Source organism: Lissotriton vulgaris, chromosome 1_1 (genome assembly GCF_964263255.1).
Source record: "Lissotriton vulgaris chromosome 1_1, aLisVul1.2, whole genome shotgun sequence".
Lineage (NCBI taxonomy): Eukaryota > Metazoa > Chordata > Amphibia > Caudata > Salamandridae > Lissotriton > Lissotriton vulgaris.
Genome location: NC_141685.1, coordinates 1,872,871,432 through 1,872,898,458, shown reverse-complemented (window position 1 = coordinate 1,872,898,458; position 27,027 = coordinate 1,872,871,432). Strand labels below are relative to the sequence as shown.

At 47.0% G+C, this 27,027-nt stretch overlaps 1 protein-coding gene and 1 pseudogene across 1 annotated transcript in view; both read right to left on the bottom strand.

Annotated features, from left to right (window-relative positions):
- The window catches only part of CAPZA2 (capping actin protein of muscle Z-line subunit alpha 2), a 314,968-nt gene that overhangs the window by 256,091 nt on the left and 31,850 nt on the right, over positions 1–27,027 (bottom strand). The gene's annotated exons all lie outside the window — the stretch shown is intronic.
- The window catches only part of LOC147751328 (uncharacterized), a 34,775-nt pseudogene that overhangs the window by 6,962 nt on the left and 786 nt on the right, over positions 1–27,027 (bottom strand).

Below are 27,027 nucleotides of genomic sequence, written 5' to 3'. Positions count from 1 at the left end.
ATATTCCCGCCAATTCTACTTTTCGCTGCACACAAGCTCTGTGAATATGGAAACAGGACAGCCACAGTTCACCACTGAGAGGAAGTTGTGCCGTGTGCAGCCGGCTCCACAGCACACATTAAAGGAACTACACATATACCAACTGACGCAGGTTGGGTGATGTTTAATATTAATGTCTGTACATATTTTTGCAGATTTTATTAGGAGTGTATATCTCACCGTACATCCGGAATACTTTTTGTTTTTTAAGATACAGGGATGACTTCAAACGAAGGACAAAGCATGCAGGTTGAAAATTAAATAGACTTCAGCACGGTAACGTTTGTAGAAGGCAAGCAACGTGTGTAAGGGTATAGACATCTGTTCCTAAATATGTTATGCTTCATGCATTTGTATAGCCAATTACAACCATCGGTATAGTGTTGAAGAGCTTTTGGAATCTGGGCACATTTTACGGTTCTGAGGTGCACACTGTTCTGTGCATTTTGCATTTCCTCGTTCTCTGTTTCAATGATGATACAATCGGATATTGGCCTGTATGGTTAGAATGGAGTGTGCATTGTTTACTGAAAGGACGGTCTTGCATTGGGCCGGCTAGATCCTGTTATGTATTTCGGCAGGGTACTGTGTGTGTGGGGGGGTGGCTCTGTGTGTGTGTGGGTGGCTCTGTGTGAATGACTGTGGGTGGCTCTGTATGTGTGTGTTGGTGGCTTTGTGTGTGTGGCTCTGTGTGGGTGCAAATGCAATAGGTCTCGCATTTGCGAGCGATTAAGCTATTGGCATTGTAAATGACAATGCCATTTATTTATGTTTTAAAAACAAAAACATAAATAGAATTGTCATGAGCAATGCCAATAGCTCTAACTTTAACAATGCCGAGACCATTGCATTGTAAATGCTTGTTTTACCTAGCATCTTATTTTGGGGAAACAACGCGATAAAAAAACCCCAAACAGTTTTTACGATAAACCCGGACTTGAGGTTAAATAGGAAGTTGTAGATGTTCGGTAGAAGGACAGAGCATATATGTAACACTTCCTGTGCAAGATCATACCAGAAAGTGACTGATTCACAGACTAGTCTTTGGCAACTGAAATGTCCATATTTGGTTAAAAGGGGGAGCGAAAAAAACAGAACTATAAATAACCATGACCTCTAAGGGAAAAGCAAGTTTTTCGTGTAACAACTTGGTTGACAGAATTCAGAGAGACTGTTAAAGGAAAAACATACTTCACAACAAACCCGAGTGAAGATCGACATTATGTAAAGGTTAAGGGATAATTACTTATAAAAACGTTATATTTTAGCCTGCACTCTTCACACAAATATCTACGGGAAATGTCATAATGGTACTTCGAACAAGCAACCAGGCGTATCAGAGTTCCAGCCCGCCAAGAGAGCAGCAACCGGAAACAATACATGCACGTACTTACGAAGGGTGCTTCGTAACGCGGTACAAACTAAATATGTGCAACCCAGACAAACTTTACGTTTTTAAGTTAATTAACTATTATTAAAGCGATTCATGGCTGCTGGTCTAGCATTGTACACAGCACCGCCTCTTTGATTACTCAGAAACACTGTGCTACTGTTTCTAAATGTGCACACATAACATATTCTCCTTCCCAATTCTGTTGACAGATTGTTGTATGCATTCAGTACTATATAGTCATTTTTATAGCCATGGTAGGAAAAAGTATGCAAGGGTCTCTTGGATAGGAGATATTGTGGATAGCGAGATTACCACTGTAAACTGGACACAGAAGCAATAGCAACCAAGAAACCATTGGGGCATCCGGTCTGTTAATTTCAGCCTGCTCTGTACTTTGAGACCACCCGATTGCAGCCTTAAGACTTCATATTCAATTATATTATTACCTCATTTGGTCTGCAGACTCGTTTAGGTCTAGCTACACACAGTTTCATCTTAATGCAAGACCATTAGTTTCCAATTCTTCAAAATAGGCATCGAGTGTGCTTCAACTTCACCCTAGACTAGCATCTCTCACCCAATGCTCTTGACTGGTCAGTGACTCATTAGGCTTTTTATGGAGCGTGGATTTTGCAAAGTATGGGGACGTATTTTATACTCTTCCAAATCAGTACACACATAATTATTTGTCAAACATGCGTTCTATACAAATAATAATTATTGTTTTTATATTTTTGTCAGGAATTGGATGAGAGGCTGATCTTAATTTGGCCACTAATCAATCTCCCTTTGTAGATCAGGATGCGGTGCTGCAAGATGGCTGCCCTAAAGGCTCAAGGCGCGCAAGACTTTGGGCCAGAAGTCTTGATCAGGAAACATCACTTCCTTCCTCCTTTTCTCTTGCTAATCTTTGGTTACCCATGCCCAAGCATTGTGCTCTCTCCTCCCTGCCCTTGCTCTCCTCCTCTCCCCTCATTACAAGGATCTCTATTCTACTGCTCCCTCCTCCGAGATTTGCTTTGCCACTCCCTTCTCCTTGACCTCAACTCTGCTGCGCTATTTTCCAACCTCTTCACCTCCGCCTCTTCTTCTTTGGCTGCTGGGGCTTCGAGGTCTGCAAATACAGAACTACTCCCTCCACTTCTATCCTTGCTGCCAGGAGCGATGTTGTTGCTTCTTCCTCTTGGAGCTTTGCTATGCCACTCCTTACTCCCCGACGAGGTCTCCTTCAACCAGTAGGCTGTATGTATCGTTACAAATGAGGATTATTAATACACAACTATTGTTAGGAGTAATTTCGGTCCTTTTTCTGGTGGTAACATATGCTGAAGGTTTACTTTCTATTTTTAGGTCTCAGCATAATAGACAGCACAGCCATATGGTTTGCTGAAGACATCTTGGGGACTTTCAGAAAGTTGACTTAAGGATGCATTCCACCTGTTTACCAATGAATGGCTTTGTAGTTTGCAACACACATTTTCTGGTTTTCTATTTGCGGGCTTTATTTGAGTTAGGCCGTCCAGTTCAAGCTCATCCCTCTCATTGCCCAAACCCTGTTTACTGTATTCTTCCACAAACTCACTTTCTGTTAACAGGCCTTTAAATCTTGTTCTTATCCTGTCAATTTTTTTGTGCATTCAAAAACGGAGGTCAAATGTCAGGCTGTGTCTTCCAGGGAGCTTGCTGTTTATTTTTCTCTCAGACTTCAAAGTGAGAGGATTTCTGTGACAATCACGCTGGCTTATTGGGGGTCTGTGTGAGTAATATTGATATTTTTTTTTCTAGCACACCACAACATTTTAAATTCTGTAAAAGAGCTGTGCTGACGATCAAATCAATTAATTGGGTGCTATTTTCATACATTATTGTTTGTGCGCAGCATACTTTTAGGAGTAAAACTGTATGCGAGTGCAGATGTAATGGTCATTTCAATAGAAGTGTTGTCTGTAATGGCACTACACTATCATACCATGTATACTCCATGTTACCCTACTCCACACCACTGGACTCTGCTTTGCACCACTCCAGACTACTTCACTGCACTCTTATCTATACCACTCCACTCTACGCCTCTATGCTCCACACCACGCTACTCCAATGCACCCTACTCCACACCACTCCACGCCTCTATGCCTCACACCACACTACTCCAATGCACTCTACACTACACCACTACACTTCGTACCACTACTTTGTACGCCAGTGCACTCTATATCAATCCACACTGCTTATACTCTGAAACAATGTACTCTGCGCCACTACACTCCGCTCTGAAACAATTTGCTCAGTGCCACTCTACACCATTCTACTTTGCATCACTTCACTCTACGCCATTGCACTCTACACAACTTTACTCAAAACCAGTGCACTCTGTGCCTCTCCACTCTGCCCCACCCCACTGAACTGTACACCACTTAAATCGACTCTGCACCACTGCACACCAGGACACTCTCAATCAATCAGTATTTGTTAAGCGATACTACTCACCCGTGAGGGTCTCAAGGTGCGAGGGGGGTCGGGGAGACTTTAGCCTAGGTGCTGAGGTACAGTCGAAGAGCCAGGAGGTGGACAGAGGTGTTCCACGTTTTGGGGGCGAGGTAGAAAAAGGATCCTCCTCTGGTCCTGGTTTTGCAGATTTGAGGGACTGTGGCAAGGGCCAGTAGAGTGGAGCTGAGGTGTCTGGTGGGTCCATGGCATGAGAGGCGGTGTTTTAAATATTCTGGTCTGGCATTGTGGAGGTCTTTGTAGGCATGTGTGAGGCGCATGAAGGTCACTTTTGTGGACTGGGAGGCAGTGGAGTTCTCGCAGGTGTTCGGAGATGTGGTTGCGGTGGGGGATGTGGAGTACCAGTCTGGTCGCGTTCTGTAGTTTCCCCGAGGAGTTTGAGTGACACCTGCAAAGAGTGCGTTGTCGTAGTCGAGTCTGCTGCTGATGAGAGTGTGAATCTTTCTGGCCTTGGTGGGGAGACATCTGAAGGTCTTTCAAAGCAGGCGGAGTGTGTGCGTTTCGTGTGTGGTCCGTGAGGAGGCGTGTTGAGCTTGCGGTTGATATTGAGCAAGGAGGACAGTATGATGAAACTGTTTCGTGCGTGGTCTGTGTGTGTGTGTGGGTGGGGGTCCTAGTCCTGCAGGCCACCAGGAGTCTTCCCAAGCGGCGGTGTTTGGCCTCAGGATGTGGACTTCAGACTTGTCCAAGTTGAGCTTGAGGCAGCTGTCTCTCATCCAGGTGCTGACGGTCTTCATCCCATAGTGGAAGTGGTTTCTGACGATTGTGAGCTCGTTAGTGAGGGAGGGGGATCAGCTGGGTGTTATAGATGGAGACTAGATTAGGTCCGTGGTTCCAGACTAAGGCTGCGAGCACAGCCATGTAGACGTTGGAGTGGGGCTCAGGGAAGAGCACTGGGGGACTCTACAGCCGATGTCCGTGGGTTCAGAGAGGAACGGTGGTAGTCTGACTCGCTGTGTTCTACCAGTGAGGAAGTAATGGATCTAGTCCAAGGATTTTTCGCGGATGACCGTGTCGGAGTCTCGTGCTTAGAGTGCGGAGAGAGACTGTGTTGAAGGCAGACGAGAGGCCCAGGAGGATGAGGGCTGCTGTTTCTTGCCAGTCAAGGAGGGAGCAAATGTCATCGGTGGTGGCAAGGAGGGGGTTCTCGGAAGCTTGATTGAGAGGTGTCCAGGACATGGTTGGCTTCAATGAACTCAGAGTTGGGCGTGGAGGGCCTTCTCAATGACCTTGGCTGAAAAAGGGAGCAGGGAGATGGGTCTGAAATTCGGGGTCTGCGGACGGTTTCTTCAGCTGGGGGTTTATCTCAGTGTGTTTCCAGTTGTCAGGTAAGATGGCAGTCTCGAAGAAGTGGATGGCGTGGCGTAGTTCGGTGGCGGTTCTGGGGCAGATAAGATGCGAGCAGGGCCCAGAGGAGGATTCAGAGTGGATGCTCTTCATGGTCTTGAGTGTTGTCCATGGTGAGCGGGATCCAGTTGAGCAGGATCTGCTTGTGGGCATCGTCATCATGTGTGGTGGTTTAAGTGATGGGCGGGTCGTGGGTGTTTAAGCGGTCGTAGACCTGCATTATCTTGTGGTGGAGGTAGGTGCCAAGATTTCTGCAGAGGTCTTGGGAGGGTGGGACTTCAGTGGTCTCGCTGTTAGGTTTGACTAACTACTTGGCAATGGCGAAGAGTTCTTTGCGGTTGTGTACGTTGGCATTGATTCAGTCTTGGATGGCAGTTTTCTTTGTAGTTTTGAGGAGAAGGTGGTGTTGGGCGTCGTTGGTTTTGAAGGCTGCGTGGGCTTCTGGGGTTTTGTTGTTCCTCCATCTCTTCTTGAGCCGTCTACAGGTGTATCTGGACTTGTGGAGGGTGGGTTGTGAACCAACTGACTTTCTTGGAATGTTGCAGGCTGGGTGCTTTCTTGAGGAGTGCCAGGGTGTCAGCACAGTTGGAGATCCATCAGTGAAGGTTGTGTGCTGAGATATTGGCATCTGTGGATGTCAGCGGCGTGGTTGTGATGCGGGAGGCAGTGAGATGTTCTTCGGTGACCTTGTTCCAGTTGCGGCGGAGAGTTGGAGGGGGAGGAGAGTTAAGAGCAGTGGGTGCAGTGGTGTACGGTGGATTTGATTAAGGCAAAATGAACGCAGTGGTGATTGGTCCAGAGGAGTTCGGATATGTGGCTGTAATTGATGTTTTCACAGGAACAGACTAATTTGCATGTAGCCAGGTTCTGAGCTGGGTTGGTGCAGTGAGCTAAAAAACGGTGATGGATCAAGCCCTGATCTCTTGACTGGGTAGGAGTATTCTGCATCATTCAGAAACTCTGTCCATCACCTTTTCCAAAATTGATTTTATCCACACTATGTGTGGGAGGGTATACTCAGACGTGAGTCCCAGGCTTATTGCACCATCAGGATTCAAGCAAGCCGGGCCGATGACGGCTGAAATGCCAGAAACCGGTCCCCGGTAGCTTGTCTCCTTTCTGGTGAAGAATTGGCTTGGTAGTTTGGTCTGCCCTGTTCCCATCATGCACTGGGACAGGAACAGACTAATTTGCATGTAGCCAGGTTCTGAGCTGGGTTGGTGCAGTGAGCTAAAAAACGGTGATGGATCAAGCCCTGATCTCTTGACTGGGTAGGAGTATTCTGCATCATTCAGAAACTCTGTCCATCACCTTTTCCAAAATTGATTGATGTTTTCACTGTCAGAAGATGGGGCCGAGCCTTTGTCCTGCCATGTGGGTTGGGGAGGTGACTAGCTGCTAGGTGAAAGTTGAGGTTGTGGAGTAGGATGCGAGAGCCTGTCGTGCGATAAAGTCGATGATGGCGTTGGTGAAGGGTGGGCGGGGGGGCACAAGGTCTGTAGAAGAGGGTGCCCTAGAAGGTGGTGTAGGGATTTGTCTGGACCTGGAAGTGTAGATGTTCTATAGTGGTCATGTCGTCTGAGAGGGGGGTCAGGTGGAGGGAGTTCTTGTAGACGATGGATATACCTGGTCGGTTGGTGGGGTCCTTGCAGGTGACATTGTAGCTGTCGGGGATGGCGGTGGCGATCTCTGAGTTTGAGCTGGAAGTCGTCCAGGTTTCGGTGAGGCAGGCGATGTCGGAGATGCGCACTCGAGCAGGGCCCAGATTTCTGTAGCGTGTTTGTGGAGGAAGCGTATATTGAGGAGGATTCAGTTGTACCGGTCGGCAGAAGGAGCTGGAGTGCAGAGACGGGTGAGAGTGCAGCTGCCGTTTCGGCAGGAAAAAGGTCCTTGGGTGTCCTTCAGGGACACAAGGTGACTGGGCGTGGCGGCCAGTGTTGAGGGTGCTGGTGTCGTATTGGTGGAAGGTCCGATAAGAAGGGTCCATGGCGCTGGGCGCCTCAGGTGCAGACCGGCTTGCCTTTGGTGTGCCTGCACACTGGCCGCCATTAAGTAGCATGAGGGGGAGATCTGGACAGCTGGGAAATAGGAAAAGAAGCGCTAGAAAGGGGCGGGCCCTCGGGGTCACCCAGCAGCAGGTGCATTGCATGGAGAAAACAGTGAAAAGTGAAAAGATTATGGAAAAGGAGGGAAAAAAGAAAAGTCAAATGAGTGCAAAGAAGGCAGAGGGGGAAAAAAAGAGGCAGAAAGCTCAAGGACAGAAGGCAGACCAGCGGCAGAACAAAGATGCACCCGCCTAGACCACCAAGGATGAGGTGCAGATAAAAGCCTGCGGGTGGAGGAGGGCCTCAAACCACCAAGGGGCAGTGGACCTGCAAGGAGTAGTAGCTACCAGGAGGAGCTGCGCGTGGATGGAAGCATTCACTGACAAGGGCACATCATTCTACTCTAAAACAATCTACTCGATGCCAGTCTACACCACTATTCCACTCTGCATCACTCTACTCTGTGCAACTACTGCATTCAACACCACTCTGCCAATTTACTGTGCACCACTGCACTTTGACACTGCACTCTATGCCTCTACTCTGCACCACTCTACTTTATGCCAGTGCACTCTACACCACTCCAGTCTAGGACACTCCGCTCTGCACCACTCCACACCAATGCACTCAATGCCAGTACTCTGTCCCACGCTACGCAATTTTTCTCTACTCAAATAATGTACTTTGCGCCACTTCACTGTATGCCACCGCACTTTATGCCACTATTACGCGCCACTTCACGCCAGCCTACAACACTGCATTCTACCCAGCACCAGTATACTCTAGCCTTCACCACCCCACTCTGAAACAATAGTTATACCACTGCACTCCACGCCACTACTGGGCTATGCCTCTGCAGTCTACGCTATGCCACTGTACTCTATACTAATGCACTCCACACACTTTAATCAAAACCAATGCCCCCTACGCCACTGCACCAATACCAACTATTTTGCACCACTGCACTTTATGCCACTATACTCTACAACATTCTACTTTGCACAGCTGCACTCTGTCACTCTGCACCATTGCACCCTACTTCCCTGCACTCTACACCACATTATGCCCATGCACCTGACCACTCTGCTCTACTGCACTACACCCTACCCTGCACCACTATATGCCACTGCAATCTACTCTGCACCACTCTACTCTATGCCACTACACCAATGCACTCTACACCACTTTACTCGAAACAATGCACTCTACGCCAATCTACTCTGCACCACTGTACTTTATGACACTTCACTCGGCCACTTTACTAACTCCACTCTACATTACTAGACTCACAATAACCAAATGTATGATGCTCCTCTCCATTAAACTCTGCTCCATTGACACTCTACTCCACCCTAAGCCACTCAACTCTACAGCACTCTACTCCACTCTATGTGATTCTATGACACTACTCCATTCAACAACTCCTCTATGCCACTTTACTCCACCTTCTATGAGACTCCACTCTACTCAAAGCCACTCCACAACACTACTTCACTCTATGACAATCTACTCTGCGCTGCACTACTCTACAATATTATATGCAAAATATTCTACGCCACTCCACGACTCTGCCACTCCACTCTACTCAAATCTGACACTGTTCTCTACTCTACGTCTCTCAAATCCGTCCTTCCACTTTACTCCCTCCACAACAATGAGCGCTACTCTATGACACTCCACTTCACTTCACTCTTCTCCACGCCGCTCAACTCTAATGTATGCCACTCCATAACACTTGACTCTACTTTATGCCACTCCATGGCACTCTTTACCCGACTAACTTTTAGCCATGCCCAGCAGCCACTCTGGTGTACAACATTGCTAAAAATATGTTGGCAAAGTCAATAGCTCTTGCATAGGCGAAACCTATAGGCTTGGCCTATGCTTCTTTGAACTCATTTTCAACAGATGATTTTTCTTTAACTTTACTGTATGCCCCTGTAATGTCACAGTGAAACTTTAAAGAACACTGTTTGCAAATATCAGGCAGAGACATCAATGAGTCGGTGTATGATCCACAGACCTTAACAAACTCACCCTTACATTCTTGTGGAATAAGAACAAGTCAATTCACTATGTATTTAGGGGATGCTAAATCTGTTGAAAGTTAAGGTGAAATGGCAAAGTCAAAAGGTCTACCTTTAAACTGTTCTTGCAAGTAAGTATCAGTAATGCACAGGTGGATGGAAAGTAGTGCAGACCCCAAGGATCTCCCCCTCACAGACTTGACTGCACACCTATCTTGCAGGGTGGTGTGCAAAATGTCCGAAGGGTCCCCAATGGGAGAGTGAGGACTGCAAAGGTTGAGAAGCTTTGTTGCAATGTGGCCTAAAATAATGATTACCTATCCACCTATATAATAACTTGTTCTGTGTCTCTGATTCTTAGCTGGAATGTGGATAGTCTATTAGACAAGATTAAATGAGGTGCATTCCTCAAAGTAAATAAAAGCCTTGCTCCATCTGTAGTGCTTAATTTGAGCCAATGATTACTAATGGGGCCACCGGCACTCATTTTAGGGAACCTGCACATATTTTAGCTCATCAGAATATTGACTGAGAGCAACAGAAGAAAACACACCAAAGGGAAAGGAGGAGGAAGAGAACGACGGGCAAACCATCACAAAGGAAGAAATCAGGGCCCAGCAAGAGTGAGATAACAAGAATTTACAATGCAATAGGTCTCGCAACTGCATGTTTTGGAGCTTCGCAACTGCATGTTTTGGAGCTATTGGCATTGTAAATGGCAATGCGTTTTCCATTGTTATTTACAATACCAAAAGCAACACCTATTGCTTTGCATAGCACAGTGTCCGTGAAGACGGCCCACACTCATTAAAGTAACCAGACACACACTTACTTTGCCCACCACCCTGGGAGACCGTGAACATAATTCTATCATGGGCATTAAAAAGGGGTACCATAGCTACAGTGTTTTTCTATTGTTACAAACCCCATTGCAATGGGGTTTTTAACATTCTGCCTCAGTGAAAAAAATACGGAAGCAGGGCAGCACTCTTGGGGGTGGGTATGTAGTGAGTGACTGCAGGACAGGTAGATCAGATGAGTGGCATGTCTGGTGAGTGGGCAGGGCCAAAGTGAAACTAGATCAAAGAATAGTATTACAGAGATGCAAGTAAGGGGGAAGGACAGAAAACAAAAGTTTTTTTGTTTAGTGTAGATGCTCAGCCTAAGCAACACTGACCTTGGCCAGTCAAACTCCTATGAAAAAACATAGGCAAAATAAAATTATTGTGCGATGGACAAAAAAAAAACCCACAATAATCCAATGTATTCAAAACCCAACATGCTCCCGTGTATGTGTCCTTGTTTTAAAACAAACTCCTAAAATGTATCTAAGTATTAAGTAGGTTAACTACTATGGTCATGAATCGGATTCCACTGATGTGGGGGTGGGCGGGAGGAACCAACAGAGGCGATCCCTATCTCCATAAGCTTGGGATGTACTTATGTGTCGGGAGCACTCACCAGGGAAAGATCTTAATCTCGGGGACGTATTTAAAGGTTGGGAATAAACAATGACGCTTTTATAGTTGATTTTTTCTGTGGTACCAACTCACCCATGGCTGAAAGTACCGACGAGAGAGGTTATCACTCAGGAGACCTGCAAGCTCCGATAAAGTTAAATAAATAAATGGTGCTTCACCATGCTGTTGGCAGTCAGGAGGCACATTAACAAAGTTGCCTGCAAGAGCCCCTGTAAACGCAGGTCCCGGGAGGCTCAGTGTTTCCTTTTCTGATTTTAACATCGACCACATTTAAAAATCTGGACGCACTGCAAGGAGCGCTGTAACTTGATAGTCATGACAGAGAAAGAGGGGGTGGGGGGGAGGGGGACATGGTGTGACATCACGTCGTTAAAGTTTCCATTTTCAGGATTAAGGAAATAATCACTACGATCTGGTGCGTGCCCTAAAAGTATCGCCATCCATTATAGATGAATGGTCTTTGAAACGCGAGCTGTGTATACACTTCATTTCATGAACGGTGACAGTGCTTGTTTGGGTTTTAGTAAAGCCCGCACCACTGCTGTGTAATACCCGCTAGTAAAAGGGGTGGACTTACACTACATTTCATGAGCGGTGACAGTGCTTGTTTATGTGTGTCACTAAAGCCCGCAGCAGTGATATGTGACCACCGCTAGTGAAGCATGGATGGGCCGGCCACACGTCAGATTTCTGGTTCTTTCATACAGCCCTGCGGAGCTCTGCCGCCGCCTGCTTCTCGCTGCGTTTTTCGTTCTGAAAACTATAAGCACGCGACTCAACTGTTCTTTTGCCAAGTAATTTCTCCAATTAATATAACCTCCTTGCCGGTGCTTCAGTGAGCTAAAGAGTTATATTAAAGAAACAAACAAAAAAAACCAGTCATTACGCAAGCAGCAACCTGTTTATTTTTGCATTGTGCTTTGAAAATGAAAGCGCAATGCAAAAATTAACAATTAACTAAGTAACTGCTGGCTGACGACTCTGCACGTTACCCTATCCCTGGTGATGCACAAGCGCCCCTGAAACCCAACCCTCGCCATGCCAGCTGAGCAGGCTCGGGAAGGGGGCAGCGTGGGAGGCCGCAGCCGAGGCTTGTCTGTGCTAGAGATGGAATTCCAGAGGTAGTTGCTGTAATAGAGCAATAACAAGTGGGAGAGGAGGGGGGGGGGGGGGGGGAAGTGCTCGGTGGGAGAGTATGGGGAAGTGCTCGGAACAGCTTGTCTGCTTCACGGCTGTAATGAAGACTTTTCTTATCTGCTTGTTTAATTAAACAAGCAGATAAGAAAAGTCTTCACGACGGCCACTAAGCAGGTGATGTCAGATGGGGTCGTCCCAAAAAACAAACAGGGCGGCAATCAAAAACCCTCATATCAAATGGGAAGTCAGCGTTTACCATAAACGCTGACGCTAGCCAATGGAAATGAGGGGCGGGGCTTAGAGTCCCTTTTAGAATTTTTTTATATACAATATCTTTTGAGGCGAGGAGAGCATGCGCGCTCCAATGCCGGGCGAGACCTAAAAAGGGAAGGTGGTGTCTGGAAGTGGATTATAGAGGCTTGAGGTGAATCACAACATAGCCTTGGTATTCCTCGGGCTGGCATATAATAGAACCAGGTGCTTGCTTCTGAGCAGAGCTTTCGGCACCAGCATTTTCTTTAAAGCAAGGACCAGCTGATGGACACACCTGATGGGGACCAAGTGTGACTTTTTGGCCCACTACAGGTTTTCCTTTGATATGTCTGATTGATTTACAAGAGATTCGAGACTGGTTGTGGAAAACCTTAAATGACACCTCCCTTTCCATTTTCTTAAAACATGGAGTGATCCACTGGGTCATTACCCTAAAATCTCAAGTCTTTTATAGAAGAAACCCACAATGCTGTTTAATGTCTACGTACTGCATTCATTATGTTACATCACTAGAGAAATTCAAACCAGCCTTAACATTTTGGGTGGAGGGAGAAGATAGATTTCTTCTTCACTTCCCTGGACGATTTTCACATGCTGTGCTAACACAGATTCTGGCAAGAGGACTGTTAAACCACTATGATGATATATGTTGTGTGTCTTGTGTGTACAGAATAATGTGGGAGATGGGGACATAGCACCTGGTGGTTGACAGACACCTGTGTATTGATGTAACTGATGAAGGAGGTGGATTATTATTTTAAAACTACCACCGTTGCAGCACATTTCCCCACAAACACTTTCAAAGGCTTTCAATGTGACCATACGAGATTGACCGATGAGCTTTATTGAAGGATGTAATCAGCACAAACAAAAGTAGCAAAGGATGAATCTCTCCTTCTCAGAACAGAGGCCCAATATCTTATATCCAAAATACATGACCTACGCCGAGTAAATGAAAACAGTAAAATGTTCTTACAACAGACCCTTCTAGATCATGCCCTGTGAACACAGCGATACAAACCAGTTGTCTATTTCATATGTAGCAGTGGTTCACCGGAATACATCCATAATAAACATAGACAAGCCCTTCAGCTTGTAGACAAACTGAGTGCCTTTCCCTCCTTTAGTCCTTCATAAATTACGCACTGAATGGCTCTTTCAGAATTTCCTTCAATGTGAAAAAATATCCTGTAGTACAGGAATAAAGTCTCCTTTACCATAACACTTATCCTGATATTACTGTCTCTCCCATGTAATCCTTTCCTGAAAGCAGGTTTGAAGGCATCAATATAACAATCAGGATCCTAGAATCGCTCATTGTAATACATCCACCCGCTAACCCCATAAAGTTGACTGAAAGTAGCAGTTGGAGAGGCATTAGTACAGCCATTTGAATCCCAGCATCTCTGCTGAAGAGGGCAGCTTGTATAGTGAGTACCAGATTTGTCTCACTTATCCATTTTCTTATCCATTTTCTTCTTCATCACACGAGATGACGGGGGCGTGGCTTGGACGCCGATCGGGATGGCGGCGTGAGCTTGCAGCTCCGCGCATGGTCCCGCTATTTCTCCTGAAAACTACACCCTTGGCGTTCCCTGAGCGGCGAATTTCTCCTGTGCAGTGTTGAGGAACCATCGGAGAGCAGCTGAGAGCTCTCGGGAGACCGAATATACCGCGGAGACCCGAAAAGTGGAAGCCGGAGGTGCTGTGCCGAGGAGGAGGAAAATGGCGGCGTAGAGGGGCGGCAGTCTCTGCGCAAGGGGCGAGGCGGACCAGAATCGACCCGCAGTGTGAGCCTCCTCCGGTGAGACTGATGAAGCTAGGGTCCGCCTGAACGGGTCTGAGAAGTGGACTAGGGGGCGCGGAGGCCCGTGTTGGACTGGGGCACGGCTTACTTGACATCCGCCTATACGTTCCCCCCCCCCCCCCCCCCCCCCCAACCCCTGCTCTGGCGATTTTGAGGCAGGCGGCCCCGGCATCCTGTGGTTGTTGGCGCTGTCGAAGAGGGTGGGACACCTGCTCTACGGCCGCTAATAGAGAGCACGACTCTCGGGACGGTGACTACGAGATCGGGAGGAAGGCCTGTGGCGGCCGTATGACGACATCCGAAGCACCTAAGATGGCGGCTGCTGGCGGGGCTGCCGTTGCGGAACGGGGCCGGGAAGACTCGACTGCGCTGACCCAAGACGGTGAGGCCCGGGCTTCCCCGTTGATGATGGAGCAGGAACAGAGGCTGAACCAGCGCCTGGACAACATTTTGGATGCAATAACTTCGACTAAGGAGGCTTTGCAACAGGACATTGCGCAGGTCGCCACAGGGCTGGGTCTCCTGAGAGCGGATCATGCCAAGCTATTGGACAAAGTAAAGGACCATGAACAATTGCTTCAAGACCTGAAACCAGCGGTGGTGACCGCGGAACATAAACTTACGGATATCCTCAGCCGCCTGGACACACTAGACGGACGGGCAGAGGATGCGGAAAGTCGTGACCGAAGGAATAACGTGAGGGTTGTAGGCCTTCCGGAGAAAATCGAAGGGGACGACGCAGTGGCCTACATGGAGAATTGGTTCAAGACGGTGGTGGCGCCGGAGGGCCTATCTCCCTTCTTCTCCCTGGAACGGGCGCACAGGGTGCCAGCTCGCCCGCCGACACTCGGCCGACCACCTAGGCCGATGGTGGTGAAACTCCTGCACTATAAAGATCGGGACCTGTTATTACGGTGGGCTCGCACTTTGGGCCCTTTTCAGGTGGACAATAATCGAGTTACGATATTCCCAGACTATACACAGGAAGTCCAAAAGAACAGAGCGTCCTTCCTGGCAGTGAAAAAGGAGCTGAGGGAGGAGGGCATTCAATACTCTTTGCTCTTCCCGGCTAAGCTATGTGTTATCCTGGATGGGAACACCCAATTCTTCCAGAGCCCTGATGAAGCGTGGTCGTGGCTTGAGTTGTATCGAGCCGTCACGGACCGAACTGGTAAGAATCAGCGGGAGAGGCCTAAACCGCTCCAGATCCGAAAATCGCAACAAATCCGTTCGCGAAACAAGCTCAAGAAAGCGGAGCGGGGGGGTCAAATGGCCGCGGATAGGAAGGGGGTGCTGGCTGCAACGGCGAGTATCACGAGGTCGCAACAGGAGAGGGAACTGGTTGAATCGGACTCTGGTGAGGACGGAGGCAGAACTGGAGAAGAACTATCGGAGGCGGAGAGTTCGAAGGGCCCTGCGGTCACCCCACAGACATCTGATGGACTCTTTAATGAGTAACTATTGTTTGGGATTACTGATACCGTGGCTCCTACGGTGATAAACTCTACTAGTGATTGATGGGCTGGCAGGTATGGTGGTGCATAAGCAGTGTGGGATGGGAAGCGCGGGGCGAGGGCTCCGCCTGCCCTGGGTCGGCGATAACTCACCCCCTTGTGGCCCTTAAGGCCTTCTGTGGTGGCGACCACAGATTACACTGATGTGTGTTGTGTTACAGGTTTGGAACGGGGCTGAAACTGGGTTATTAGGCTCTGTCCTGGGGAGTGGGGTTTGGGGAGTTTTTTCTACAGTTATTTTGGGGGGAAGCAACTGCAACGATGTGGACAGCAACTGGTTGCACCTGAATTGGTTCAGTAAGGATTACCATGGGGACGTTACCTAATCTGAAATGCCTAACATGGAATGTCCGGGGACTACGAACAATGGTCAAACGCCACAAAGTGCATGCTTACCTGGTGAGGCGGGGTGTCCAGATTGCAATGTTACAGGAAACTCACTTAACTAAACAAGAATGCACTGCACTACAGAAGAGGTGGCGGGGTCAAGTTTTTGGCACCACTTATTCAGCGTTCGCTAGAGGGGGGCTGATATGGGTAAGGGCGGGCATACCGTTCCAGGTTGTGAACCAGCTGGTGGACCCCGAGGGTAGATATGTGGTGGTGGAGGGGAGGTTATATGGCAGAGATGTGGTTTTATGCAGTGCATACGCCCCAAATGTTGATCAGGCTCACTTCTTTGATGGCCTCACGAGTTCACTGGCCTCTTTCCTGGCAGGCCCTATGATCCTGGGAGGGGACTTTAACTTGATCACTAATGTGGCACTTGATAGGTCACACCCACCACTGGCTGATTCCCCGGTACGTAGATTAGCCGCACATAGGAAGGATTGGCAAGAGAGGTGGGGATTGCTAGATGTATGGAAGGAGCAGCATCCCGTTAGTAGGGACTATTCCTTTTTCTCGGCCCTCCATGCGTTACACGTTAGGATCGATTCGGTCTTGTGTAGTAGCTCCCTGGCTGCCATGGTCACTCCTACCGAATACCTGACCAGGACCATCTCAGATCATAATCCCTTGCTGGTATTAATGCAGTGGCAACGTGCGAGATCAGCATTCCCAACATGGCGGCTTAGGCCCGACACCTTAGAAGATTCGGTGTTTAGTGACGCAGTTCAACAGGGCATAGACCACTACTTTGTGGAAAACGAGGGTTCGGCCAATACTAGGTCTACTGAATGGGATGCGATGAAAGTGGTGGTGAGAGGAGTATGCATGGGCAGGTTCTCGAATGCACGAACGACAGTTTTGAATGCGCTTGCAAAGGCGGAGGTGGAACTAAGGGACTTGGAACGGCGTAGACCGGACCGACCGGACTTACAAGCCCGGTTATTAGAGGCCAAAGAGGTAGTGGCGACTGAAACGGAACGGCTGCGGAGTTATGATTATAGGCAATATGCCATTAAAGCACATGCCGAGAGGGATAAAGTAGGTACGCTACTTGCCAGGATTGCTAATCCGGAAATTAGAGGTTGCCCGATCATGAGCATAAAAACTGAGTCAGGGGAGATGGTTTATTCGCAGGCAGCGGTGATGGAGTGTATTCGGTCATATTACGCGAAGCTGTATGAATGCCATCTGGAGGTGGAGGCATCGGAAATCAGGGCTTACCTTTAATCAATACAGCTCCCAGTGCTGGATGATGACGATGCGAAGGAGTTGGGAGGGCCGATAACGCTAACCGAAATTAAGGTGACCATTAAACATATGGCAAGGAACAAAACGCCTGGGGTAGATGGCCTGCCGATTGAATTCTATCAGAAATACGTGGATAGTTTAACGCCCAGACTACTGGTGGTGTATGAGGAGGCTGGAAGACTAGGGTACTTGCCCAGATCAATGAGGGAGGCACTGGTAGTACCGTTGCTGAAACCTGGTAGAAAGGCATCTGATGTAACGTCCTATAGGCCTTTGTCCATGTTGACGGTGGACTATAAGATATTAAGCAGTATACTGGCCACCAGATTGGCTCCACACATGACTAGATTGGTGCACAGGGATCAAGCAGGGTTCATCCCCTACTAGGAACACGACGCTAAACATGCACCGGTTAATTAGGATATTGGATGGTGCCGCGGACACGGACGGGGAACCAGCAGTCTTATCTGTGGATATTGAAAAAGCTTTCGATAGCTTGGAATGGGCATACCTAGAGGTGGTATTGGGAAAGTTTGGTATTGGCGAGGGGTTTGGTAGATGGACGAGAGTGTTGTATTCGTCGGCAACGGCGAGGGTGCGCCTGGGCGCCCTTGTATCTTCAGATTATCCGGTCTGTAGAGGGACGAGACAGGGGTGTTCGCTGTCCCCGTTGCTGTTTGCACTAGCAGTAGAACCATTGGCAGCGCGAGCCAGGTCAGGAGTCATGTATCAGGGGATCGCACAGGGTGAGCAACTGCATTACATATCCCTATATGCGGACAATTTGTTATTGTACTTGGCAGATGTGGAGCAGGCTCTAGTGGGAGCAATGGACATGTTATCTAGGTTTGGTCAGTTATCGGGACTTCAGGTGAATTGGAAGAAAACTTGGATCTTTCCGCTTAGGGCAGACGCACAATGCCCCCCTCGTGAGTTGGGTGTGATCTGGGAGCCATCTTGCTTCACATATTTGGGGGTCCGCGTCTACCATGAGGTCGCAAATCTGTTGGAAGGTAATATAGGGCGTTGTGTACGAGCACTGAGAGGTTGTGTATCCTTTTGGGCCTCCCTCCCTTTGTCAGTGCTGGGCCGAGTGGCACTGCTGAAAATGGTAGCGCTCACAAGGTTGCTTTATTATTTCCGCACACTGCCCATCTGGAATCCACAGCGGATCTTTAAAGACCTACGGATGTTGATAACGGACTTCCTCTGGGGTGACGGACGACGCAGAGTAGCATTGAACACCCTGATTAGACCCAAGCTTGAAGGGGGGATGGCAGTCCCCGATTTTGAGCTGAACTACTTGGCGGCGCAGCTTCAGATTTTCACGCAGCACGTGGCCAGGGAATTTAGAGGGCCGGAACAAGAACGAGGGAATGGTATACAACGTCACGTCCTGTCTTACATAATCATGCAGCAGAAACTAGAGCTGAGGGGCCTCACTATAGAAGAAAAGACGCTCAGGTTGTGCTGGCACAGGAGTTTGAAGAGGGCAAAGAAGTCTCGGCCTTATGCCCCGGAGATACCACTGGGAATGTTGACTGCGCTGCCGCATGGAGGTGATAGGTCTCCGCTGTTGGAATGGGAGGAGTTGGGTTTACAGATGGTGGGAGATTTGTATGTGGATGGAATGTTGGTCCCCTTTCAGACGCTGCAGGAACAGTTTGGTCTGCCGGACGGGAGCTTCCTCTTGCACGCGGCAGTGGTGACGGCGATACAGAAGCATTGGAAAGAGGGGCTCCTCGAGCCAGAAACTACCATGGCCTGCCAATATGTTGTGATGGCTGCAGGTACATTTAAAGCGGTGACCTGCCTACATAATAGGATGTTACATGAGGGGTTGGACCCGCTCCTGGGATTGAAATCGAAATGGGAGGATAGTATAGGTAGGCCCATTCCGGACACGGTGTGGGGACATATTCTGAAGCGGACATGGAAGGGGACAAGGAATGCACGTTTCCAACAGGTGCACTTTTACATCCTGCATAGGGCTTACCTGACCCCGGAAAAGATCAAAAGGTACTTCCGGGTACATGAAGCGCTGTGCCCGAGGTGCCTTGCACCAGAGGTTGACATAGATCACCTGTTGTGGGGCTGCCCGAAGATGGGGACATATTGGCTAGAAGTAGGGGAACTCCTGAATGAGGTGACTGATCGGGAGGTGAATTTTGATATGGCGGCGTGTCTGTTGCTCTGGTTCCCACACACGAAGAACACAAAAGTGACGAGTAAATTCATTGATCTGGGGCTTATACTGGCACAAAGAGAAATTACTTGGCACTGGAAGTCTAAGGAGGGACCTTCGGTGAGGAGATGGGTGAATGAACTGCTGAAATGGTCTGAATGTGAGAGTGTGCTCCGAATGAGACAGGCGGTCAAGATTGATAATGAAAATAGCTTGGAGATGGCAAGGGCGTGGGAGACGATAGTCCAGGCGTTACGTGATCACATGGTGGAGGACGAAGAATAGATTGATTGTATACCTGGGCACCATGAGGCTTGAGAGTGTAAAGGCATCACTCGATCTGTAGCGAGCTCTGAAGCAATGTTAGCGACCCAGGCCCACATCATTAGCAGTTGCGGGGGGGGGGGGGGCAGGGGGGGGGGGGGGGGAGGGGGTTATTTGGGGAAGTGTTAGGCACCGAGGCCATGATCAGAGAGGCACTACAGCTGAACCTGGGGTTGGATATGTTCCAAGCGTGCCAAGAGAGCCCAGACAGGCTGCTAGGGTATTATGGGGACACGCCAGACCGACACGATAGGCGTCCATTGGTGGACGAGTATGGGACCAGGATCACAAGTACGAGGTCGCTCAGTTGGAATGTTAGAGAATGCTGGCTGGTGTAGGGGAGGGTTGGGAGTTTAGGGGGGTAAAATGCAGATACAGAATGATGCTATTGACCAGTTATCCCTATGGGATGATCACTGTGATGTTCTTGCTGGAAGTATGGATTGATACGCCGCCCGGCCTCTGGGTTGTGGGCTAAATGGCTGTGTACGATACTCTGTTTACTTATCCATGCGTTGGGACACCATGAGTGTGCTGGTTGATCAATTATGTGTACTGGTTTCTAATTCTGCACTAAAAACAAATTAAAAAAAAAAAAATCACACGAGATGACCTTCAAATACGTAGGTTCAGCATATCGCGTGTACAAAACACACTTTTGTTTTATTTAAAAGACTTAAGATTTTGCTCCACATTTAGTACAAATCTAGCCACATATAGGATACACATGACCGCTGACTTGCCTCTTAGTGTTTATACATGATTTGAAAAACATTCCTGCCCCCGCCCCGATTACACTGCATGAATTATCACTGCTAATAAAAACATATACCGGTCCCTTCCAGTTGAAGTTCACTTGCCATAATGGGAGTAGGTGCTAAAAATAGCTCGACCTAATAAAATCGGACTCACCATTGCAATAGGGCAAGTAGATTTTTCAAAACATATTACCCATGTTGAATTGGATGAAAAACATCTATTCACTGTGTTGGTTTAAAAATCGTCATTGATTTGAATTCAAATGAAATGATCAAAATACATTTGGGGAGTACAAATAAAAATGACCAATCTGCATTGTGGGAGCACAAGAGTACCAGTCCATTATGTTATTAAACAATTTATAACAAGATGCCAGATACACTGAGCAGAACGAAACACATTCTTGGGATGGTGTTTGGTACCGTTGGGGAGATTAAGTGAGCTATTGCCCAGAATCACATGATCTGGAGTTGGGCTGTTGTGGACCTCCGCACTCACGAGTCAGCTGCTCAGGTGCTGCGACACGCCTCTCCCACCTATGAAGTTAAATCTCCAGCCTTCGTCAGGTCAATCATAGCAAAGTACACCAATCACAGCTTTACAATCTCAGATGGTTTGGCAATTTCATTTCAATTTCAATTTGGCATGTCTAGATGGAAACGCTCGATCAAACAGAATTTTATTGTGAGGAGAAATTACATTTAATCCTTGATTTTTAGCCCCTCCGCTCTCCCAAAATAATTCACTTGACAGTACTCTGAACTTAATTCTCTTCTTTTCAATGTAAAATGTTCCCATGTGAGTATTTGGGGGAATATTGGGGAGCATTTTCAATAATTGTTTAACAAGGTTCACTATTACTGGGAATTCAACACTTCTGATATTTTGGGATAGTCATTCATGGTTATGGGAGTGCAATTTCCAAGAGGAAACAAATGAATGTCTCAAACCAATCAAGGAAAAATTACTGACCGTAGGATAACCATATATTTGGTGAAACAACTTTCCAATAAGAATATCCTATTTAGAAGACATTTCTAAATCCCAATCATATGTATGAATATATATTCTTAAGAACTGTCTTGTATTAAAAAAGCTTCCTTCAAACCAGTAGCCATTATCAGTATAAAAACAGGTAGGTAAGGTTCCAGAATAATGAATTTTCACAGGGGGGCATGGATAAAATCAAAAAAAGCATTATATAAACCATACTATAAAGAAAAATGTAATTTACATTTGAATTTATTTTTAATGAACATGATAAATAATATAGAAGGTATTCCTACAGCTAACTGAATTTCTCAGTTAATGAAATTAAATAGCTGAAAAACAGGAGACCCCACTCTTTAGAACCTGGTGAAGAGCTATTGGGGGGAGCTCACTGGTTAGCCAGCTCAATCAAAGAAGATATCTACTTCGGGTACACATTATGGAGTAGCGTAATGACAAATGCCCATACACTTAATCACGACACTGAGGGAATGACTGCATTAATTTAACTTGGACAGTATTTTCTCCTGTAACTAGTGTTGAAAGGGCTTTTATCAGTTGTACCATTAGTTAAATCACTTATAAATTAAACTCTACGTCTTCATAAGCAACTTCTTTAACTATAGACCAAATGGAAACTGAAAGTCTCTCCATTTGCCGGGCATTAGTGGTGAACTGATAAATCGCTGCAGTAATTGTGGTAAATAAAGGGTAACGTTTGATCATTAACCCCTTGTCTGCTGATGACGGAACCGCTCCGTCATCAGCTGCGGTGGCGCTGTGCTGATGACGGAGCGGTTCCGTCATGGCCCGCTCGGAGCGCCTGCGCGGCGCGAATTCCGCGCCTGCGCTGAGCGTTCCATTGAGCGGGGCGGGCCATGACGGAACCGCTCCGTCATAAGCACAGCGCCACCGACACTGGTGACGGAGCGGCTCCGTCACCAGCATGCGGCCGCCCCGCCCCCTTAGCACTGCGGCGGAATAGCCGCCGCAGTGAAGGGGTTAAAGCCACAGTAACAGTTTAACCCCTTCCATGCTGGTGACGAACCCCAGCCGTCATGCACTACGGTGCTCGTGTGCTGATGACGGCTGGGGTTCGTCATGGCCGCCCCTGTTCGTTTGTTTACCGCACGGGGGCGGAATCGGGCCAGCAGGGAAGGGGTTAAAATAAAGAATGTATATTATTATTACAAAATTGAGGTCAGGGAGCCCATCAATTAAAATTATTATTCTCATAGTGTTTGAGTAATTGATAAAACAGCAGTAAACAAATGGGTGCTTTCCTAGTAGTGGTTAAAGCTTAGTTACAATCAGTCAATTAGATGGTAAACATTTAAAAGAAAGAGGTGTGAACCACACTAAATCATATAATACCACCTAGACAGCTAAATTAATTTGAGTAATCTCGGCTTAATATATGCATTATTTTACAAGTGAAGATTTTAATTGGTAATGAGAGTCACTTAGACCTTTTGTAAAAGCTTAGCGACGGTTACCAAGGAAATTACTTTGTATGAGAACTGCACAAACTGTAAAAATGACTGCATTTAGGAGGGGCCAAGCAGTAACAACATTTCTCGGCAATTCGGATGCTGTTAGAGACATATTACTTCATGAAAAATTAATATTCATGTGGTAAACATACAACTGAAGGTGTTAAAATCCAATGAAGGGATTACTATCCCAGAGTTCATTCAGAATGGAGTGGCACAAGGAGCTCGTAGAGACTAACAATGCAAATTGCCAAAAAATTAGATAAGCATGGAAAGTATGCACACCTATAGACAATCAGATGTATGATCTGATACAATTTACCTTTGTGGAAGTCCTGACAGCACTCAAAATGGAATGCATTTCTGAAGCCCCACTCATCTCATGTAGCTCTTCTCTCCTATCATTCTACATTTGATAGCCCGAAGATCCCACACTTTCTTGGCTTCAGTCTCATTTTCTGGGATCACTACACACTTAAAACCATCCATTGACTGACAGTTGGGGCAATTAAGTATTGATCCTATGATCACTACAATGTTTCAAAGCCAACTTTGCACAGTCGATATAATGTCTCTTCATCCATTTCCCTTATTACTGTACTCTGTTATTGGATCAACCTTACTCCATTATTGTCCCACTTCTACCTCTTAAACCATCCTGCTACCTCATCGGTTTTATATTAAACTGCAAAGGTAATCTACCACTCTCACTTTTTAGTAGATCGGCCATTTTCAAGATGGTCTCCTTACCTAGTTTACTGTATCAACTTCAAAACCAGCCATACTTGATACCACCTAGTTGGTTCACGCAACTGAAAGCTACTTTTTGACATTTCCTGGGGGGTGGGGGGGGGGGGGGGGGGGAATTCCGCTCGGTTTGCTTTGAGGACTTGTTTTCAGCCAACCTATTGCAGTAGGTTGGCAACACCGGATATTCAGGCATACTATGGGGCTTCGCAACTACTCATTTTAAATGACTGGTGGTATAGTGATAGGTCGGACCCCGCCTAGGTGGTCGAACGGTGGCGGATGGGTACCAAATCTTTACATTCTGCCCTGTATGCTGGTCCGCTCCCGAGGACGTTGCCTTCTGCGACTGTCATGGTCTTTAGGGTCAGGAAGCGCACTCTCTGGCACTGGGGTGGTGGGTTAAAATAACAAAAGAGGCTCCTCTTTGGCATAATGGCCTCATGCTGCAGCTGGCTGGCCTTCCTGGTTTCTCTGGTTGGGAGACAACAGGAATTTCTACAGTGGGAGATGTCCTTCATGGCCAGACACTGAAGTCCTTTCAGGAATTACAGCAAGAATATGTGATGCCCCAATCGCAATTCTACAAATATCTTCGATTCCGCCATACCTGCTCTCCAAATTTCGCACTCCAGGAGACCATAAACAATTTTAGCCCTCTTGAAGCAAAAGTGTTTATCGGGGAATTAGGGGAACACAAGATTGCCAAAATCTACCTCACACTAGTCACAAATAGCCACACAACACTATCCAGAACAAGGGAGGCCTGGCAGTCTGACCTGGGCCATTTGGACAATGAGGATTGGACTGAGGCTTTGGCATCTCTACGAGGTGCAACCATAGTGACTCGACTGATACATACAGTTCAAATACCTACATCGAGTGTATTACACGAGATATTAGCTCTGGCAGGCAGGGTTCATCAAATCTCCACTTTGTTTGAGATGCCGAGCGGCCGAGGGTACCTTTCTCTACACAGTATGGTCATGTACATCACTTTCAGGGCTCTGGCATGGAGTTATTACATGCATGTTGCGGGCTTTGGGTTGGCACATCCCTCATTCAACCAGACTAGCCCCTTTTACATATCACAGACTACGTTGGGGGAGAACATTTATAAACGCCACCTACTGTTACTGGTCCTCACACTAGCGAAGCAAGAGATTGTGAATACCTGGAAAGATACCTCCCCGGCCCTCTCTTGGGGCTTGGAAGAAGGGTTTGGATTTATGTATGGGGATAGAGATACCTGTATTCGCTGCGTCAGGTTGTCCTCGGAAGCACCCCAAGATATGGAAGAGATGGGCGGACTTCCAGGGGCTCTATTTGGAACCTATTCCAGATCCTACGACAGATTGATGTTAGTACAGTTGCTATATGGTAAATGTAAATGTAAATGTAAATGTATTTGAGCTTATATAGCGCACAGCTACCCACAAAGGGTTTCCCGGCGCTTGCTTAGGGAACCCGTCCTGGTATTCCCCTGTGAGATAACCCTGGCAGGGTATCCACAAGGTGAAAGCCAGGCATCCCGCCGCGAGGGGCCGTTGTGGAGATTAAGCAAGCTATTGCCCAGAGTCGCAGAGTGTGAACCCGTGAGTCGAGAAGGCACCGGAGCGAGAATTATCGAGTCCGTGGAATTCTTGAGCCCAAGACCCGCCGCGGCGGGGAATTGAACCCAGGTCCAGGGCCGATCTCAGCTTCCGGGTCTGCCGCCTCTAACCCCTGAGGGGATATTCAGATGAGAATGTTGATTCTGCATTAATGGGTTGATTCAACATGCTCTATTTTCAGTGGATTAATGACACTTCAGTTAATTAATATTACAGTAAGTTATGTACATGATCCTGTTTTGCATATCTGGTTGTCGACATCAATATTTGTACTATGTATATCTCGCTGTTATGGTATAAGGCCTTTACAGGCGTATCTTGACTGTTCACAGTAACATTTTGGTGTGAAAAAAAAACTGCAAAAGTCAAACAAATCTTAAAACATATAGAATTCTTAAAATAATGCAGAGTAGTCATTAATGGTGGTGGGCACTTAAGTGAAAAATAAAACCTGGACCATAACAGAAAAAAGGTCCTGTATTGTGGCAAGCAAGATGAGGGACTTGTCAGAGTCTGAGACAACAAAAAAGCCTATGGTAACTGCTTTGTAAAGCTTGGCACAAAGGGTACATTTAATTCTTCCCAAAAAAGGATTTTTAAAAAGTGTAAAGATTCAATGGTTGTAGCATTCCAACCATTCCGGTGTTAAGAGGAAGAAATGCATTACTTACCTGTAACTGCAGTTATCCAGTATTGGTATCTTTAATAGATTCACATGCCTGAATCAGTCCCCGTCGTCGGGGTGGGAGTCCCGGTACATAAAAAGAGTAATGTCATATAGACATACATATTATTAGTAACATATCCATGTCCTTTTGTAAAAAGGACCAAACTTTGGCCAAGAGCCAATCAGATATCACCACCCTCTAGAACCTTCCTGGAATGAGCCCTAGTCCCTCAGATTTTCATAAGCACAGTGCTAAGTAGTACCTACTGAGAGAACCATGGGGAGCCCTTCCAGGGGAGGCAGGTGGGTTGCATGTGAATCTATGAAAGATACCAATACTGGATAACTGCAGTTACAGGTAAGTAACGAATTTCTTATCCAGTATTATAGGTATCTTTCATAGATTCACATGCCTGAATCAGAGTAGAAAGCAATAACCAGCACATTTTGTATAGTACAACATGTAAAATCACTTGATAATAGAATATCAATCGTGAAATACAGCAAGTAATAAGATAAACATAGAGAAATGTGCCAGAAGGTAATAGGATGGAGGGATGAAAGGAAGAAGGCTCACCTCTAGTGAAATAGATGGCGGAGTACCGCTTGACCCACCACTGCATCCTTCATCAGTTCTGAATCCAAGCAGTAGTGCTTGGTGAACGTATGAGGTGTCTTCCATGTCGCCGCTCTGCATATGTCGATGATGGGTACTCCAGTGAAGAGTGCCATAGAGGTGGAGACCGCTCTAGTGGAGTGGGCCCGGACTTTGGAATGCAGAGGATGTCCTGCCTGCTGGTGGCAGAAAGTAATGGCTGCCGAGATCCACCTTGAGATGGACTGCTTTGTTAATGGAAGACCTTTCCTGGGTCTGCTAAAGGCAATAAATAGTTGGTTGGATTTCCGAAATGGTTATGTTCTAAGGATGTAGAACTTCAGACATCACTTTAGGTCTAAGGAATGGAGAGACCTTTCTGCTGGGGTGCTTGGATTCGGGAAGAAGGACCGCAGAACTATAGGTTCGTTCAGATGAAAGTTGGATG